At 42.5% G+C, this 16676-nt stretch overlaps 1 long non-coding RNA gene across 1 annotated transcript; it reads left to right on the top strand.

Moving 5' to 3' along the window:
• The first annotated feature begins 11547 nt into the window (after nucleotides 1-11547).
• On the top strand, nucleotides 11548-16251 carry LOC135827760 (uncharacterized). The gene is made up of 3 exons (XR_010555548.1): nucleotides 11548-11610; nucleotides 12795-12871; nucleotides 16162-16251. It is a non-coding gene; the product is annotated as an uncharacterized LOC135827760 (long non-coding RNA).
• Nucleotides 16252-16676: the final 425 nt, after the last annotated feature.

Here is a 16676-nt window from a genome sequence, read left to right as displayed (position 1 = left end):
CACCACGACGAAACCCAGATTGCGCGGGATCCAGAGCAGGAGAAATATGATTATATTTAGAAAAGCGATCCTGTCAGCTTTTCTATTATTGTGTTCACATGGCAGAAAAAACGACATCGCTATGCTACGTAAGTTTCTACGTAAGGTGCTCGGTATTTCACTTAGGCTACGTAAGTCTCTACGTAAGGTGCTCGGTATAGATCTACCAACGCGTGGTAGCCGTGTGCTGTGCACGTGCACGGCAGACATTGTGTTCAGTGCATGCAGTCTAGTCCGCGGATCCGTGTTCGGATGTGCATGCGCGAGGAACTTCCTTCTTTGGAACTGCTTCTTGCATGAGCTGTTTCGGATATTTCGTCTTCTAGCCTGGCTTATTTCGTTTCCTCGCTGCTGACACCTCCTTTCGCGGAATATTACTTAATGACAGGTGAGTTGACCAGTTGCCTTTGATTCATTTGCTTGTGTTGACTCTTTCATTCAGGAAAAGTGTGCTGATTTTGGGGGCGGAATGCAACAAATAATGGAAAAGTTTTGATGGATCTCTTTTCTAAATTTTGCTTTTCTGCTGCCGAGCTGCGAGGCTTCCTTTTACGGAATACTCGATGACAGGTGATCTCTAACTACTTCCAAGTTGACCGGTTTCCTTCGATTCATTTGCTTATGTTCACCTTTCATTTACGGAAACGTGTGCTGATTTTATTCGGATTTAGATCCATTTTTATCTCTTTGCCCTTGTCTACAGTGTGCGAAGAACGCGAGTTCAACTTCTTGACGGTAAGGCTTATGTTAGATGTGTTGTCGAAATACTCATATTCATTGTACATTGGTTCGTTACAAGTAAGGCACTGGTCAGTGGCATACTATCGTTGGCAGTTCCCAATCTGGAGGGAAAGGTTCAAGAACCAATTGACCGAGTTTGCAAAATAAATTCACATATCGGAAATCTCTATTGTGGAGAGGTTCAGTAACTTGTTTGTTTCATACGAAACAAGCCAATGGGTGCAGTCTCGTCTCGTGAAAATCTCGTACTTGTATGATTGGATTTGTTTACTCAAGTCTGGGCTGTTTGATTTGTGAGTACCGCCGAGATTGCACTGCCTCGAATAAAGTTTCGTGCCACCAAAGCAAGAATTACGATCTGCAATCTGTTTGTAGTACCTGTAAGAATGTGGAGTACATGTATCGTACTTTCTCTGTTGCTGTTTCAGTTGCCGTCATGTTGCTAAAGAAAGGTTCAGTAGATAGGTTCTGCAAAACGAAAATTCGAACGAAGTTTCGGGACAGTCCTTGCGAAAGTGTGTGCGAATTTTTGCACGAACTTTGCGTTCTGCACATTTTCGTAGTTTGCGCGGGCCAAGTGCACGTACGCCATGACCCGATCTCACGACATTTCCTACGACAGTTCATTTCGCGTTCCCTGCAAGTTTCGCACTTCATAATGTAGAGCGAAAGTTTGTACGCACTTTCGTTTTGCAGAATCTCTCTAGTGACTCAATTGTTTCATACGAGACGAGTCAATGAGTCGGTGTGGCTTAGAATCTTTCGCTGTAGAAGAAATCTACTCCTATGTCTATTGGAGATATAATTGTATTCTCTGGTTATAAAATAGGTTAAGCTCACAGAATAAATACCATCGTTCCCTTGGTGTTCGTCCTAAAGAGGTTCGACTGGATATCATTCATATTCACCAAAAGATGTGTAAGATTTTATTGTTGTGGAGTGCCTTGTTTATCTCTCAGTACCTCCAACCATAGCCTTGCCCCTTTTCTCCTCAGGATCAGTGTAGTTGTTGGAACGAGGTTTTGGACTCAGCAATGTATTCGTTTACATTTCAATACATGTTTATTGTTCCTCCTTTGCTGTGTTGTTTTAGACAATCGTGGACTAACAGTTTGAAGTCATGAACCACTTCCAAAATTTGTATCGACATCAACAGGATTACGATTTCAGTTTCAATATGATGCTGGATGACCGTATCACGATAACCCATGATTATAAACCATTATAAGCACAGAATCAACAAAAACATCTGCGACACGCACCTGGCGCATGGCTACATAACTCAAATAAATCTGATTGAGGGTGGAGAAATCTGAAAGGCAAGACAATTTTATGACAGAGTCATGAAATTCTGCAACAGCAACATGCACAGAATGGCCTCCGTATAAAAAAAGTATCACCACCACTGCTCACATGTTTCCCCGCAGAAGAACATGCATTATGCTAGTGCCATTTTCTGCAAGAAAAGGCTTGCACATCAATGCGTATATGGTATTGATATGATGTGAAGGCCATCATTTACATATTGATATAGGGCATACCATTGATTGGTACATGGTGACAGAAAAAACAAAAGAAATTATAGCAATAAAAACTGCTTTATGGCAGTTTTCTAAAAAAAGTTATTGTGTTCTATAGTCCATTTCAAAAAGATTAGCAATCAGGTTTTGGTCTTAAAAAGTATGAAGATAAGGGAAATTTGGACAAAAAAAGTGCATAGAATGGCTTGTTAGGACATGGCAAATTGTTCTGTGAAGGTTTTGGAACAATTGGACCAGCCGTTAAGGAGTTAGAATTTCGGCCAGGTTTTCGGCCTTTTCCCATGGTTTACAATTTGCCCTGGATGTCAGTATCGATTTTTTATCAAAACCCACGATTTATCCCTTCCTTTTTGGCCTTGTGGTTATGAATGCTGTCTGCTGACCATGAAGTTGTGAGTTCAAATCCCAAACTATCTTCAAGTCAAACTTTTTTTTTCATGGTTTTGGTGATTACGTTGGTACAAAAAGTACAAGCCAAAGAAGGTGGCTGCGCCAAACGACTTGTTGTTGTTGGAGCTCGCGTTTCCTGCCGAACTTACTGACACTTGACTGGTTCACGCCATGTGAACACACCCACAACACTGAAACGGTGTGAGTGAACACGGTAGTCATTGCGCTGTAGCTACGTGTTGTTGAATACAACGGCACATCGATCGATCGATTTCTCTTTGAGAATTATTTTAGTATTTCAAGATCGCCAATTTATTTGAATTTAGGAGTCAACGCCGTCTTCTACCAGCTTTCACAGGCGTCTGCTTTCAGTCAAATATCGTCGAAGTCACACGGATAGCTTTGCCAAGTCATGGCCTTGGGAATGAGTCTGTGTCGATGTCGTTTTCGTCACATCGTGAGAGTAAATTGCATCGCAGCTCAAAGAAATTGGGCACGAAACGAATTGGGACCCATCCCGCTCGTCAGCATTTACCACACTTTCGACATGTCCGGGCCTCTCTGACTCCATATCGATACGAGGAAGAACTCGTTTGTTGTAAACCAGACGTACATGTACCGACGTGAGTGAGTTGTCATTTTTCATGCTTTCGCGCGGATTATTTCTTCGAGTTCACAGTGAGTTTTTCCAGCCAGCTCTCGAGCGCGCATACGGTAAGACGGCAAACTCCCCGGGCGATCGCCAGGATTGCTAATCTTTTTGAAACTGACTGTAGTCCATGGACCCCGTCTAAAAAGTAAGAAATTAACGAAATGTGATGGCTGAAAATTAAAATTTCACACAAAACCTCACAATAATCACACACAGAATGAAAAGCTACATGTAGAAGACCTTTTCCCCTCGTGATCCTCTTTCCTATGCGTGCATGTTGCCAATTGTTGGTGCAGTACAAGTTTAGTGTTGAAAGCAGCATTTCAAGTGTTGTGATTATTGTGAGGTTTTGTGTGAAATTTTAATTTTCAGCCATCACATTTCGTTAAGGAGGCTCCAACCCTTTGGGGGTGATTTTTTTTCTTCATAAACCCTCTCCTTTTTGTGGATGAGTGTGCTCTATATCATCCCATGTTACTCCACAAAAAAATTCAGGGGGTGTTTCCCCGGAGATAAGGCTGTTTGAGGTGTATTTCTAGGGGTGGGTGTATTTATCGATTTCAGCCTAAATTTGCTTGTTTTGGGGTCATATTTCAGATTTACCAGTTGTCTGGCTTCTCTTTGTGATTGCAAGTCCTTTCACACATCACAGTGAAGCATTTGAGCAAGAAAATCTGGCAATCAGCATTGACTACTCAGAAAAATAATAATTTTGGTACAAAAATGAACTTCGCAGAAATGCCCGTCCGCAAAGTACAATTGGGTGCACAGCTTCATATTTTCTTCATGGACATGCCCTTTTTATTTTATTTTTGGGATCCTCATACTTCATAGAAACTAGAAATATATAATTTTAGGGGGGTTACCGTGCATTTTAGACCTCCAAAAATAAAAATAGGACCGAAAATTGGCCGATTTTCCACCATTCTTGGAATTGCTATTTTTCAGGTAAGGTGATCATTCTATGCATTCCTTGTGGTATTACTCCAATTTTTTGTGTCAAAAGCATTGAATGGTCCCCCAGATTGTTATAGTATACATGGAGACTAGATGAGGCCATGGTTCCTGGGCTTTTTAGCCCTTGATCTGGATATCGGCATGATCCATGCACAACGTTATTCATGATCCAGGCCAAGGCCTACTGACCCTGAGCACAGTTCAGACCAGCTTTGCATCACAACTCTTGCAATAGTTCACTCCTAGTATTTCTCATAAAGCAACAGGCAAAGAGCTTGAGGAGGATAACAATTATTATATTCTGGGGGGGGGGGGGGGCAGTTTCATGTTTGTAGTACATGTACAATGTAGATGCAGGTTCAACTCAATATTGGCAATGAACGACTGCTAGTAATCAGTGTAGCACCCATTAGGTATAATCATACACTATTCCCAATAACATGGAACAACCACAAGTGTATGTGGGTGCATGCGCATTGCACACATTGATACACGTACGTCATATACGCGCACCCGCAATAGCATACACCCACATGCAAAATGCATGCTCTTGAGCTTAGTTACCATATTCTGCTGTCCATGCACTTGTGCACGCGTGCGCGCGCACACACAACATGCACTGCGCGCGCGCGCGCGCGCGCGCACACACAAACAACATTTAGGCTCACACGCGTGCCTGCGTATGTGCATGCACATAGTGCTTATGGGTAGAGGTGCATGCATTCATCATAATAGAACTGGTGCGAGTAGTGTAGGAATATTTTCAAATCACTGGTGCTGTACAACACAACATTTACAAAATACTTCACACTCTGACAATAGAGAATAGTACTGCAAAACAACATACTCAATTTTCAGTGCTGTATTTTATTCAAGTGGACGCAGGTGATGACTTACTGCTGGCGACGTTGGCAGCTGACAGGTCACAGCTTTCGTAAATAGCCCAAGTCACTGAGCAGTAGCTCACCAACGATTTACCACTCACTCAAGACTGCAATGTTTTCAGCGTAGCAATATATTTCGCCACTTGAGAATTAGAAGTGGATCCACTTACCAGAGTCTGTGCACCCACTTCAGTCTCTCTCTCCAAAACGCGCTTACAGTAGGTTTTGGTCCCTGGTGTTACACAGCCATCGAGACGCTTGGCTCCGTTCTCCTTGTTCATTTTTTCGTCAAGCAAAATTATTCAGGATCTCGAGAAATCGAGCTGTAAAGTCAACTTCTTGCTCACACCAGCGATGCTTTTGAAAACATGCCCTGATACCCACTGACACAACGGAGGAAAAAACAACAGGAACCTCGATGGGGCCCAGGGAAGACTACAGGTGAAGAATGAAACAATATTCTCTGATAAGACTGTCGATCGCGGAGTTCAAATTTTAGTAAGTTGAGATGGGAATTTCCCAACTTTTCGCACTTATCGGCAAAAACAAGACTTTTGCCTGCAAAAAACAGAGCGCCAGACCGGCTGCGCAGCGCAGAAGGTTGGAGCCTCCTTAATTTCTTACTTTTTAGACGGGGTCCATGGACTAGAACACAATAACTTTTTTTAGAAAACTGCCATAAAGCAGTTTTTATTGCTATAATAATTGATTGAAGGAGAGCCGTTCGCAAAGTTTGGAAATACAGGACAGGAGGGAAATTGGGCGATAGTTACTAGCTTGAGATTTGCTGCCTTTGCACTTGTAAATAGGCACAATTGTAGCCAGTTTCCAGTCAGTAGGGAACTTGCCTGTGGTAAAGGAGAGGTTAAATAGGAATGAGGACCACGAGGGGAAAAGGTCTTCTCGCTTTTCATCCTGTGTGTTATTATTGTGAGGTTTTGTGTGAAATTTTAATTTTCGGCTATCACATTAATTTTCGTTTTAGACGGGGTCCATGGACTAGAACACAATAACTTTTTTTTGGAAAACTGCCATATTTATTATTATTATTAAAAGCATGTCCGCGTAGGTGGCGGGGGTGCCACTTTCGCTTATGCCATTCAGGATTGATGTCTGAAGAGTAATACGATACAATAAAATGACAGAAGTGACGTCAACAAAAGCCGTTAGCAACAACACCAATATGACTAATGGAAAACTTCATCCAAAGTATAAAAAATAATTTAGAAAAGCGATCCTGTCAGCTTTTCTATTATTGTGTTCACATGGCAGAAAAAACGACACCGCTATGCTACGTAAGTTTCTACGTAAGGTGCTCGGTACTTCACTTAGGCTACGTAAGTTTCTACGTAAGGTGCTCGGTATTAGATCTACTAACGCGTGGTAGCCGCGTGCTGTGCACGTGCACGGCAGACATTGTGTTGCATGCAGTGCAGTCCGTTTTCGGATGTGCATGCGCGAGGAACTTCCTTCTTTGGAACTGCTTCTTGCATGAGCTGTTTCGGATATTTCGTGTCCTGGCTTATTTCGCTTCGGCTCTGCTGAGACCTCTTTTCACGGAATATTACTCAATGACAGGTGAGTTGACCAGTTCCCTTTGATTCATTTGCTTGTGTTGACTCTTTCATTTACGAAAAGTGTGCTGATTTTAGGTGGAATACAATAAAATTAATAATGGAAAAGCTGACAGGATCTCTTTTCTAAATTTAGCTTTTCTGCTGTCGAGGCCTCCTTTTACGGAATACTCAATGACAGGTGATCTCTGAGTTGACCAGCTTCCTTCGATTCATTTGCTTATGCTCACCCTTTCATTTACGGAAAAGTGTGCTGATTTTATTCGGATTTAGATCCATTCGTTTCTCTTTGCCCTTGCCAACAGTGTGCGAAGAACGCGAGTTCACCTTCTTGACGGTAAGGCTTATGTTGCTGCTGAGGCTTTAAATAGAAGTGTTGTCGAAATACTCATGGTCATTTTGTACATTGGTACGTTACAAGTAAGGCACTGGTCATGATTGCTTCCGGCATTCCGTGCTCCGATCATAGGGTAGAATCTGAATTTTGCAGTGGCATAGCATCGTTGGCAGTTCCCAATCTGGAGGGAAAGGTTCAAAGACACATTGGCCGAGTACTAGTATGCAAAATAAATTCGCATATCAGGGAAAATCTCCATTATGGAGAGGTTCATGCATTCAGTGACTTGTTTGCTTCATACGAAACAATGGGTGCAGTCTCGTCTCGTGAAAATCTCGTACGATTGGATTTGTTTACTCGAGTCTGGGCTGTTTGATTTGTGAGTAGCGCCGAGATTGCACTGCCCCAAATAAAGTTGCGTGCTGGTAGAGCAAGAATTACGATCTGCAATCTGTTTGTAGTACCTGCAAGAATGTGCTATACATGTATCGTATTTCCTCTGTTGTTGTTTCAGTTGCCGTCATGTTGCTAAAGAAAGGTTCAGTGACTCATTTGTTTCATAAAAGACGAGTCAATGGTTTGGTCTGGCTTAGAATCTTTCGCTGTAGAAGAAATCTATTCGTGTCTCTATTGGAGAAATAATTGTATTCACTCGTTATAAAATAGGGTAAACACAAACCCACAGAGCAAATGCCATCGGTCCCTTGATGTTCGTCCTAAAGAGGTTTGACTGGATATCATTCATACTCCCCCGAAGTCGTGTAACATTTTACTATTATGGAGTGCCTTGTTTATCTCTCAGTACCTAAAACCATATATCCTTGCCCCTTATATCCTCAGGAGTAGTGTAGTTGTTGGAACGAGGTGTCGGACTCAGCGATGTATTTGTTTACATTTTAATGCATGTTTATTGTTCCTACTTTGCTGTGTTGTTTTAGACAATCGTGGACACTTTGAAGTCACTGAACTGCTTCCAAAAGTTTTATCGACATCAACAGGATTACGATTTCACTACAACATGATGCCGGATGACCTTATCACGACAACCCAGGACTACAATTATAAACACAGAATCAACAAAAACATCTGCGGCACACACCTGGTTACAATTCTCAAGTAAATGTGATTTAGGGTGTGGACATCTGAATTTTCTGAAAGACAAGAAAATTTTATGACAGTCATGAAATTCTGCAACATCCACAGAATGACTTGCGTTTAAAAAAAGTATCACCGCCACGACCCATATGATTCCCCTGCAGAAGAACATGAATACCTGTATGCAAGACTAGTTCCATTTTCTGCAATAAAAGGCTTGCACATCAATGCGTATACAGTAATACGGTATTGAATTTGATATGATACACGTAGGGGCTCCCGTAAGAAGAACATAGGTCTGTGGGAAACACCCTAGTAAAATAAATACGAGAGAGCTTGGAAGCTCAGGGCCCTGCGCTATGCTTTGTTGCCTAGCTCATCGTGCATGTTGTTAGAACTGATGGAAATGCTTTTTCCTTTGATTAGCTAAATCATTGTTTTGCAAAAACGTTTCAATGAGATACTGAAGTACAAGTAACGTCTTCTGCATAGCTATGGGACCGGCGCTGACTCTGCCGATGACGGGCGTTCGGGAGTCGACGGGATGTCTGTCCTGACGTTTCCTAGGACCGGCGCTGACTCTGCCGATCACACGCGTTCTTCTTCTTCTTCTTATTATTATTATTATACTGACGGCAACTAACATCCATTCTGTTTGCATTTACTCGTCTCCCTACTTCGTTTTTCTTTCCAGAAAATCTCCCCATACAGCAGGGAGTCGTTTACATAATATGACTCCCTGCTATACATCTACATGACTGTATATACGTTATAATTATTATGCTATCGGCCTACATGCGATTTCCGGGCTGGTCGACAGGCGGCCCAGCCAGCCTGCTAGTGGGATCTCGGCCTCGCACACAAATCCACACAAAATTTAATGTTACTGCACTGAATGCATTCCCCCCATACACTTCGCATATATACTCATTCTCTTGATGGTACCGTACTCTTGATGATACGGGACAGGTATGGGATAGCGCCAGGCATGTCGATGGCACAAACAAACAAAAATATTGTGGCCAGCTGTCTTTGCTGGTACGGTACAGTACGGGATAGATACAAAATAGCGCCAGGCGTGACACAAACAAACAAACACACAAACAAACACCAAATTAAAGCTGTGTGGACCCTGGCTAGCGCCAGACGTTACTGAAGTAACGTCTTCTGCATAGCTACGGGAAAAATAATGATAATAACATGCAGAGGCGCTACATGTAGGCCATCATTAGGGCATTCCATTGGTTACACAATTATATCCTTTAGCCAAAAAAACAAAAGAAATTATAGCAATAAAAACTGCTTTATGGCAGTTTTCTAAAAAAAGTTATTGTGTTCTAGTCCATGGACCTCGTCCAAAAAGTAAGAAATTAACGAAATGTGATAGCCGAAAATTAAAATTTCACACAAAACCTCACAATAATCACACACAGGATGCGAGACGACCTTTTCCCCTCGTGGTCCTCTTTCATATGCAAGCATGTTGGCGCAGTACATGTACTTGTATAAGTACAAGTGTCGGAATAAACAAGTGTTGAAAGCCGTACTATTAGATCTTCAAGTGTCGTGATTATTGTGAGGTTTTGTGTGAAATTTTAATTTTCGGCTATCACATTTCGTTAATTTCTTACTTTTTAGACGAGGTCCATGGACTAGAACACAATAACTTTTTTTAGAAAACTGCCATAAAGCAGTTTTTATTGCTATAATAGAATATGCATACAACATGTCTGGTCAGTCCTGTTAGGTGGGGTGGGCTCCACGTCATGCCTGTCGGTTCGCTGCCATTGTGCGGACTGCGTCAACATCTAGCGGCTGGTGGAGGGTAAGTCCATGCCATGATAACAGTTCCGTCTGCAAGACCGTTACCAAAGTCGTCCGAGGTCGACCCCTGAAGCGTTCAGTGCCCTCGTCGTTGGCCAGGCGAGGATACATATCCACTGCCAACTGTGGAGGAGCAGTTGGGGCCAAACGAAAGATATGGCCAGCGAGACTGTAGCGCTGCCTTGTGATCATCTCGCTGATGGGGACAGCTCCGCAGCGCTTATACAGAGTGTCATTGCTAATTCGTTTAGGGTACCGCATGTCGAGGATGCTCCTTAGCTGCCATAAAGCACTGCTATAAAGCAGTTTTTATTGCTATAATTATTTATTTGAATTTAGGAGTCAACGCCGTCTTCTATCAGCTTTCACCACACTTTCGACGTGCCGACGTCGCGACGTGAATGAGTTGTCATTTTTCATGATTTCGCGCGGATTATTTCTTCGAGTTCACAGTGAGTTTTTCCAGCCAGCTTTCGAGCGCGCATACGGTAAGGCGGCAAACTCCCCAGCAGGCGATCGCCAGGTTTGCTAATCTTTTTGAAACTGACCAGTGTGTGACTGACTCCCTGCGTGGTAGTGCTGACCCGAATTTGCTAGCAATTCTTCTAGCAAAATATCGAAGAATTTTGAAAGGGAATTTGCTGGCAAAATGGAGCAAAATATCGGTGTGTTGGCTGGGAATTGGGAGATTTTACACATATACGGTGCACATGACTCATTTCGGCACAATTTTACCAACACGTGACTCACTTTTTCTCATTTTTGCCAACACGTAACCCACTTTCGGTCAGTTTTCTCACACGTGACACAAATTTTGGAGCAAAAAGGGAGCAAAATATCGAGTGGCCTAGCAAAATGAAAGCAAAATTTCGACGATGCACGAGCAAAATTATGCCGCAAAATATCGAGATTCAGCTGGCAAATTCGGGTCAGCACTACTGCGTGGTACCGCGTATACCGTATGGCAGAACCACAATAAAGGCGCGGTTTGGAACCACCCAGCTTTGCGAATTTTCGAACTGCACAGTCTATACGGTTCATACCTTCATACCTTGCACCAAGAGTACATAACCCCCTAGGGGGTCATGTACTCTTACTTGCACCAAGAGCACATAACCCCTGGGGGGTCCTGTACTCTTGCTTGCACCAAGAGTACATGTACTCTTGCTTGCACCAAGAGTACATAATTGGTCACTATGCACTGTTTGCCAGTGTAACCTTTTGAACCATGTCACGTGATGCGAAGTTCTGCCCTCGCAGCACTATCTAGAGGTAGTGCAGGTAGTTGCACACTCTTGGGGGTTATGTACTCTTGCTTGCACAGTGATTTCGAAAAGCGATCCTGTCAGCTTTTCGATTATTGTGTTCACATGTATTCTCTGTCAGAGTGTGTCCGATACTAGTACAGTTTAGTGTGATTTTTTAGTATCAGCTCTGGGCGGTGTTAGCCTTTCTTAATTTACATCTTCTCCACCGTGGATATCTGTGTGTGTGGAGAGGAGAGTTGGTGTCATTCCACCCTATTTCACCCTTCACAGCCGCTCTGGGCAGCGAGTCACACTACCGGCTTTCCAATGTAAGTTTCATTTTGTGAGTGTGTGTGTGTGTGTGCATGTGTGTGTGTGTGTGTGTGTGCGTGTACCGGTATACTATCCAGGAATATTGGCGGACATCGTCCAGGGTATAGGCTGGTACTGGGAATGACCGAAGAAATGCAACCTAATTTTAATCTTTTTCAAACCCTTCATGTACCGTGACGTACTTGTGTATCAGTGCCATTCAGTGGTAGATTTTCTTGTGACCTGACAGGACCTGACAATGCTTGCAAACGCAAGCACAAACAGCAAAACAGGGAGTTGCAGTAAAGCGGGATTCACAGAAGCTTTTTTGCGATGCGACACGCGATGCGACGTGATCTGCGATGGATGCGTGCGATGCGAACTCGCGAAATACCATTCACAGAAGAAGTCAGCGATGCTACAAAGTTTTGCTGATTTGGGTACGGCACCATGATATTCGCGCGTTTTGACACAACTTGTAAAAATTTATAGGCAACTCTTGCACCCTTGTACAACTTTGCTGTAGAAAAGGTCAAAATCGTACACCAAATCGCTTGTCGCATCGCATCGCATCGCAAAAGTTGAGCCAAGCTCAACTTCTGCGATGGCCTGCGATGGCCCAGTTGCGGCAGTTGCGTGGGGTGCGACTTGGCTGCGATTAGGGGTTTTCCCGGTTTCGCGTCTGTCGCATCGCGTGTCGCATCGCAAAAAAGTTTCTGTGAATCCCGCTTAATAAAGAATATTCTTTCATTCACTCGTTGCCATCAAGAACGTTTGATTACTGAGCGACTGTGTTTATTTCGGCCCTATCCATGAGTTAGTGGAGTGTACGCACATGGCGCCAATATGTTCAATCACAATCACTACCCCTTCTTAAATGGAAATGGATGCACTAACTAATACTGTTTTATAGTAGATATTCTGATGCAGAGTATCTACACTTGAATAACTAGCATATGTGCCAAATTAGCAAGAACAGAACAGTGCAAAGTGGTATGACCTTACCAAACTTCAGTACTGCATTTTGCCACTCTTCAAGCACTCTTTTCTACTGATCGTCAGCTAGCTTTTTGAGGGTAATGCAATTGGCAACTTCCAGTTGTGATATTGGCTGTTCTACATGTATATGATCTTGTTGGCTATTGCTTGGATTCTATTTTGCAACAACTCCAGTTCATTGTTTTGCATGTACTGTTAACAGGTGGAAGATGGGATCTATTTTATTGCTTGCACTATGTGTGTTGGCTTCAATGCTGCACACAATAAATTGTGCTGACGGTAAGACTTTGAAAACCTTAAAGATATTCAGTGTCATTTTCTATCCTTTTGCTCGGAACTTGCAATGACAATTGTAATATTCCATTACATTACATTTCTGTAATTTCGGGTGCGGGGAAAATTAACATGATCAACCTGTTGCCATGGCTCCCCACTGTGTCCCATATTAGCAAAAGACTTTGAAGTGTACTTCGTACCTCGAGTCAACTTTGAGGCACATTGTAGTCTCGTTCCAATGTCAGATTTCTGATGGCTTGTTCACATAATTATGTTGACAACAAAACGCAAAATGAAACATTCTATGAAGTACTCAATGACCTTCATATAGGTCACAAATTTACTTGTACATGTGAGTCCGATCAGTCTGGAAAACAATTCAGGTGGATAAAATTTATTTCCAGCGGTCATTACAACATTAGGGTCCGTCCGGGGTTCCCGATAGTTTTTGCAAAACTAAAGGTTTTAATATTTTTCAGCACCCACCCACCCTCCTGCCTTTTCTGCAGGTAAAACGAATTCCATTATAATATTGATGTCAATTTTCGACACCCAGAAGTAACTGGGCATTCTCCAGCCGCATTCAATAATTATTTTCAAAATGAAACTCCTTCAAACCCACCCACCCCCAAACGAAAACTTTTCGTTTTGAAAATACTATTGGTAACCTTGGACGGCCCCTTACACAACGATAAAGCACGACTTTTTCCAACCCTTCTTTATGAGCAAAATTAAATTTAAAAATTAACACAATGGATTAAAATGCAATACGACATACACTGGAGAAAAATAAGAAAAATGCATGTATAAAAAATAACCTACGTGGAGATAATAATTTACCAATAGTACTTAACTTCAGTTTCTTTGGTTGTATCCTTAGTTCCGTTTTTCCCACTGATGATAGGATCGAGAAAATCGATTCTGGGTTTTCAATAATATTTTTGTTATAAAATACACAGTAATACCTGTCAAACAAGTAAAGTAGTTGCGTGATGTCTGCGGCCTTCATCCTATTCATAGCATGTGTAAAAATAAAGATTTTTAAACCCAAACCCAACAGAACTTCAAATCAAAACTTTATGAAACAAAATAAATTATTCTCACCGAACTCAATCAATAAACTGAATTAAAAAGAGAAAAAACAATATCAGAACAAAACGAAAAACATTGTATGAATTACGTCATAACACTACTGTCTAAGGTATTCAATTGTTTGAGGGAAAGACAGAAACAAAGTCTGAAGAAAAATTGACTCACCCCCAGGACTCGAACCAGGTACCCTCACTTGTAACCACACAGGGCTCTGTTACAAATAAAAAAAATAAATAAAAAAGCCAGCGATGCTCTAACCACTAAGCTATAGTCTTCGTTCTCCCTGCATGCAACTTTGTTTTCTTTCTTGTTCTTATTTTTTGTTTGAGCCTGGTTTGTGTTCTTTGTAGGAAAAAAGGTGTGGTCCCCTTCTAGCGCTTTCCCAAAGATGCTCTTTTAATTCGCACTTGGTGCTTTTCGCGTCCCTCAAAATATGCTGAAAAAGTGCTCTTTTTCAGTGAAAACAGGCAAAAGTGCTCTTTTTTCAGTTAAAACAAGCAAAAGTGCTCTTTTTTAGTGAAGCATGGCCATTTTACATGTTCAGATATCAACCCAAGCTGAGAAATGAATACGCACTCATCCAATTATGAGTCCAAGAAAGGCAAAACAGGAAGTAAAGTAAAAAAAAACCACTTTTACAGCATTGTGTACAAAAGTACAAGCTTCACCAACTTGTTGCCCCCATAAAAGCGCCGTGCCAAGGCCCATCGAGCACTCCGAAACTGTGATCGCATGCATGAGCAAACAGATTTTAGCACTTTTTCAGCTAGAAAAGCTCAAAAAGGGCAAAAAGGCGATATTCACAAAAAAGGACTACCCACTACTGTACAAGTACAAATTTTCGTTCACGAAATCTTTCGTTAGATTTGACGAGGAGACGCAAGTAGGCGTGTGGTGGGAGAAATTAGCTGGTTCTGCAGTTGCTGCCGAGTCGTCATGTCGCTTGCGTTTAGCTGACGTTTCGGCAAGTAGAGGATGTCCTGCGCCGAGTGTAGTACCTCGGCGGGTAGAATCTGTCATAGCGGAAACTTAAACTTGAGGGAGACTTGAAGTGCTAAGAATTGAGCAGGGAAACATCCCCGACACAAGTTGTTTCACAGAACACATATTTTCGGGTTTACAAATCTTTTAAAGGACTGACCGGTTTCGCTGTCTAAGGCAGCTCATCAGAGTGAAGAGAGATGAAAAAAACACAACAGAAATTATGCAGTCAAGAGTGGCACTAAATTATAGATACAAGTAGGCCGCCAAAATGCTAGGGGCCCCAAGAGCATTGGGAGTTCCTAATTTGGAAGTGCTGCAATTCTGTTATGACATATGTGTAATAATGTGGGCTTGAATTCCAATATGGATGAATGCTTATATGGAACATGCTTTGTAATTATGAACAAATTGTATGTTGTACATGAAAAAGCATTCAAGCCCAGTTTGTACATTATATCTGTCTGGTTATGTGTACAGACTTATTTTTGGCAGGGTGTACTTCAGCTACATATACGAGCTCCGGTGGAGTCCCCCAGGGAAGCATTCTTGGTCCAATGCTAATGCTTTTCCTGGCGTACGTCAACGACGAGCCAGACGTTCTCGCTGACGGCGCCAGCTTGGAGACCTATGTTGATGACACAACCTTATACAGCTTAGTCACCTCCCAGCTGAACCTGATAGCAATGGAAATAAAAATTTCCAATCAGGTCCGAACGTACCTTGCCAGAGTGCTCAAACTGACAAGTCAGTGAGCTCTGCATAGCGCAAACAGCTAAGGCACTACCCCACACAAGAGTGCTCAACTGCTACAAGAGCAGGAGGGTTTGGGCATGACACCTGGTGGTGCACATGCTAAATTCAGAATGAAACTGTAGCACATCACGGCTTGCATTTGAATGTCGCCATGGCAAAAGAAACGATGGCATCAGGTTCTCACTTGTCTTCCTGGAATATCTTCAAGCATTGTGTGGCTCCGATAAAGCCAACAGTAGCTCAAGTACTTATGAACTGAATATGTCACCGTAGATTTCTTTGATTGCGGTCTTCGAGCTTTTCATCCTGTGCATGAGCCAGTCTCCGAAACCCAGTATCTTATCAATTACAGGCAAACTTTTCACAGCTCAAGTGCTAATGTGTTGGGGATTGAACTGCGGGGATGTTAAGTATTTGAAAACGATTACATCATTCTATCTGCTTCTCTATGTGCGTCTACCTAGATTCGTCATTGACCGGATACAGCTACTGTTCTGACGTTCGTGCAGTCCTGAAGCGGACACACGATCACACGCTTTTCAACTTTTCAGTCGGCCAAGAAATATGCAGGCTACAAAATGCCAGTTTACTGAGTCCAAAAGCGTACACGTCGGGATGCACGCGAACATTGCTCGGTGCTAACCGCATTGCCTGGGTCAACCAGTTTGAGGATGGAGCAAACGATAGGATTGCGTTTGTCACCGGAACACCAACCCACCCTATTGCCACTCGTTTCGTGAATGCGTCAATACACGTCGTGTGCGAAATAGGTAAGTGAAGTACTCCAATCACTGAAAGACTTAACGACAATTCCAACCTCATCACGACACCACTCAATTTACGTCTTGCCTGTGGAAATGGGGTCGCCATTTCTAAATGGTATTCTTATGTCGTGTTACCCCAATATTACCCCTATACCACCCCTGTAATATTTCAAAAGTCCAAAAGTATTCATGGCAGGATACACCCCAACTCTGCT

The sequence above is a fragment of the Sycon ciliatum genome, chromosome 11 (assembly GCF_964019385.1).
Source record: "Sycon ciliatum chromosome 11, ocSycCili1.1, whole genome shotgun sequence".
NCBI lineage: Eukaryota > Metazoa > Porifera > Calcarea > Leucosolenida > Sycettidae > Sycon > Sycon ciliatum.
This window is presented reverse-complemented; position numbering and strand designations above follow the sequence as displayed.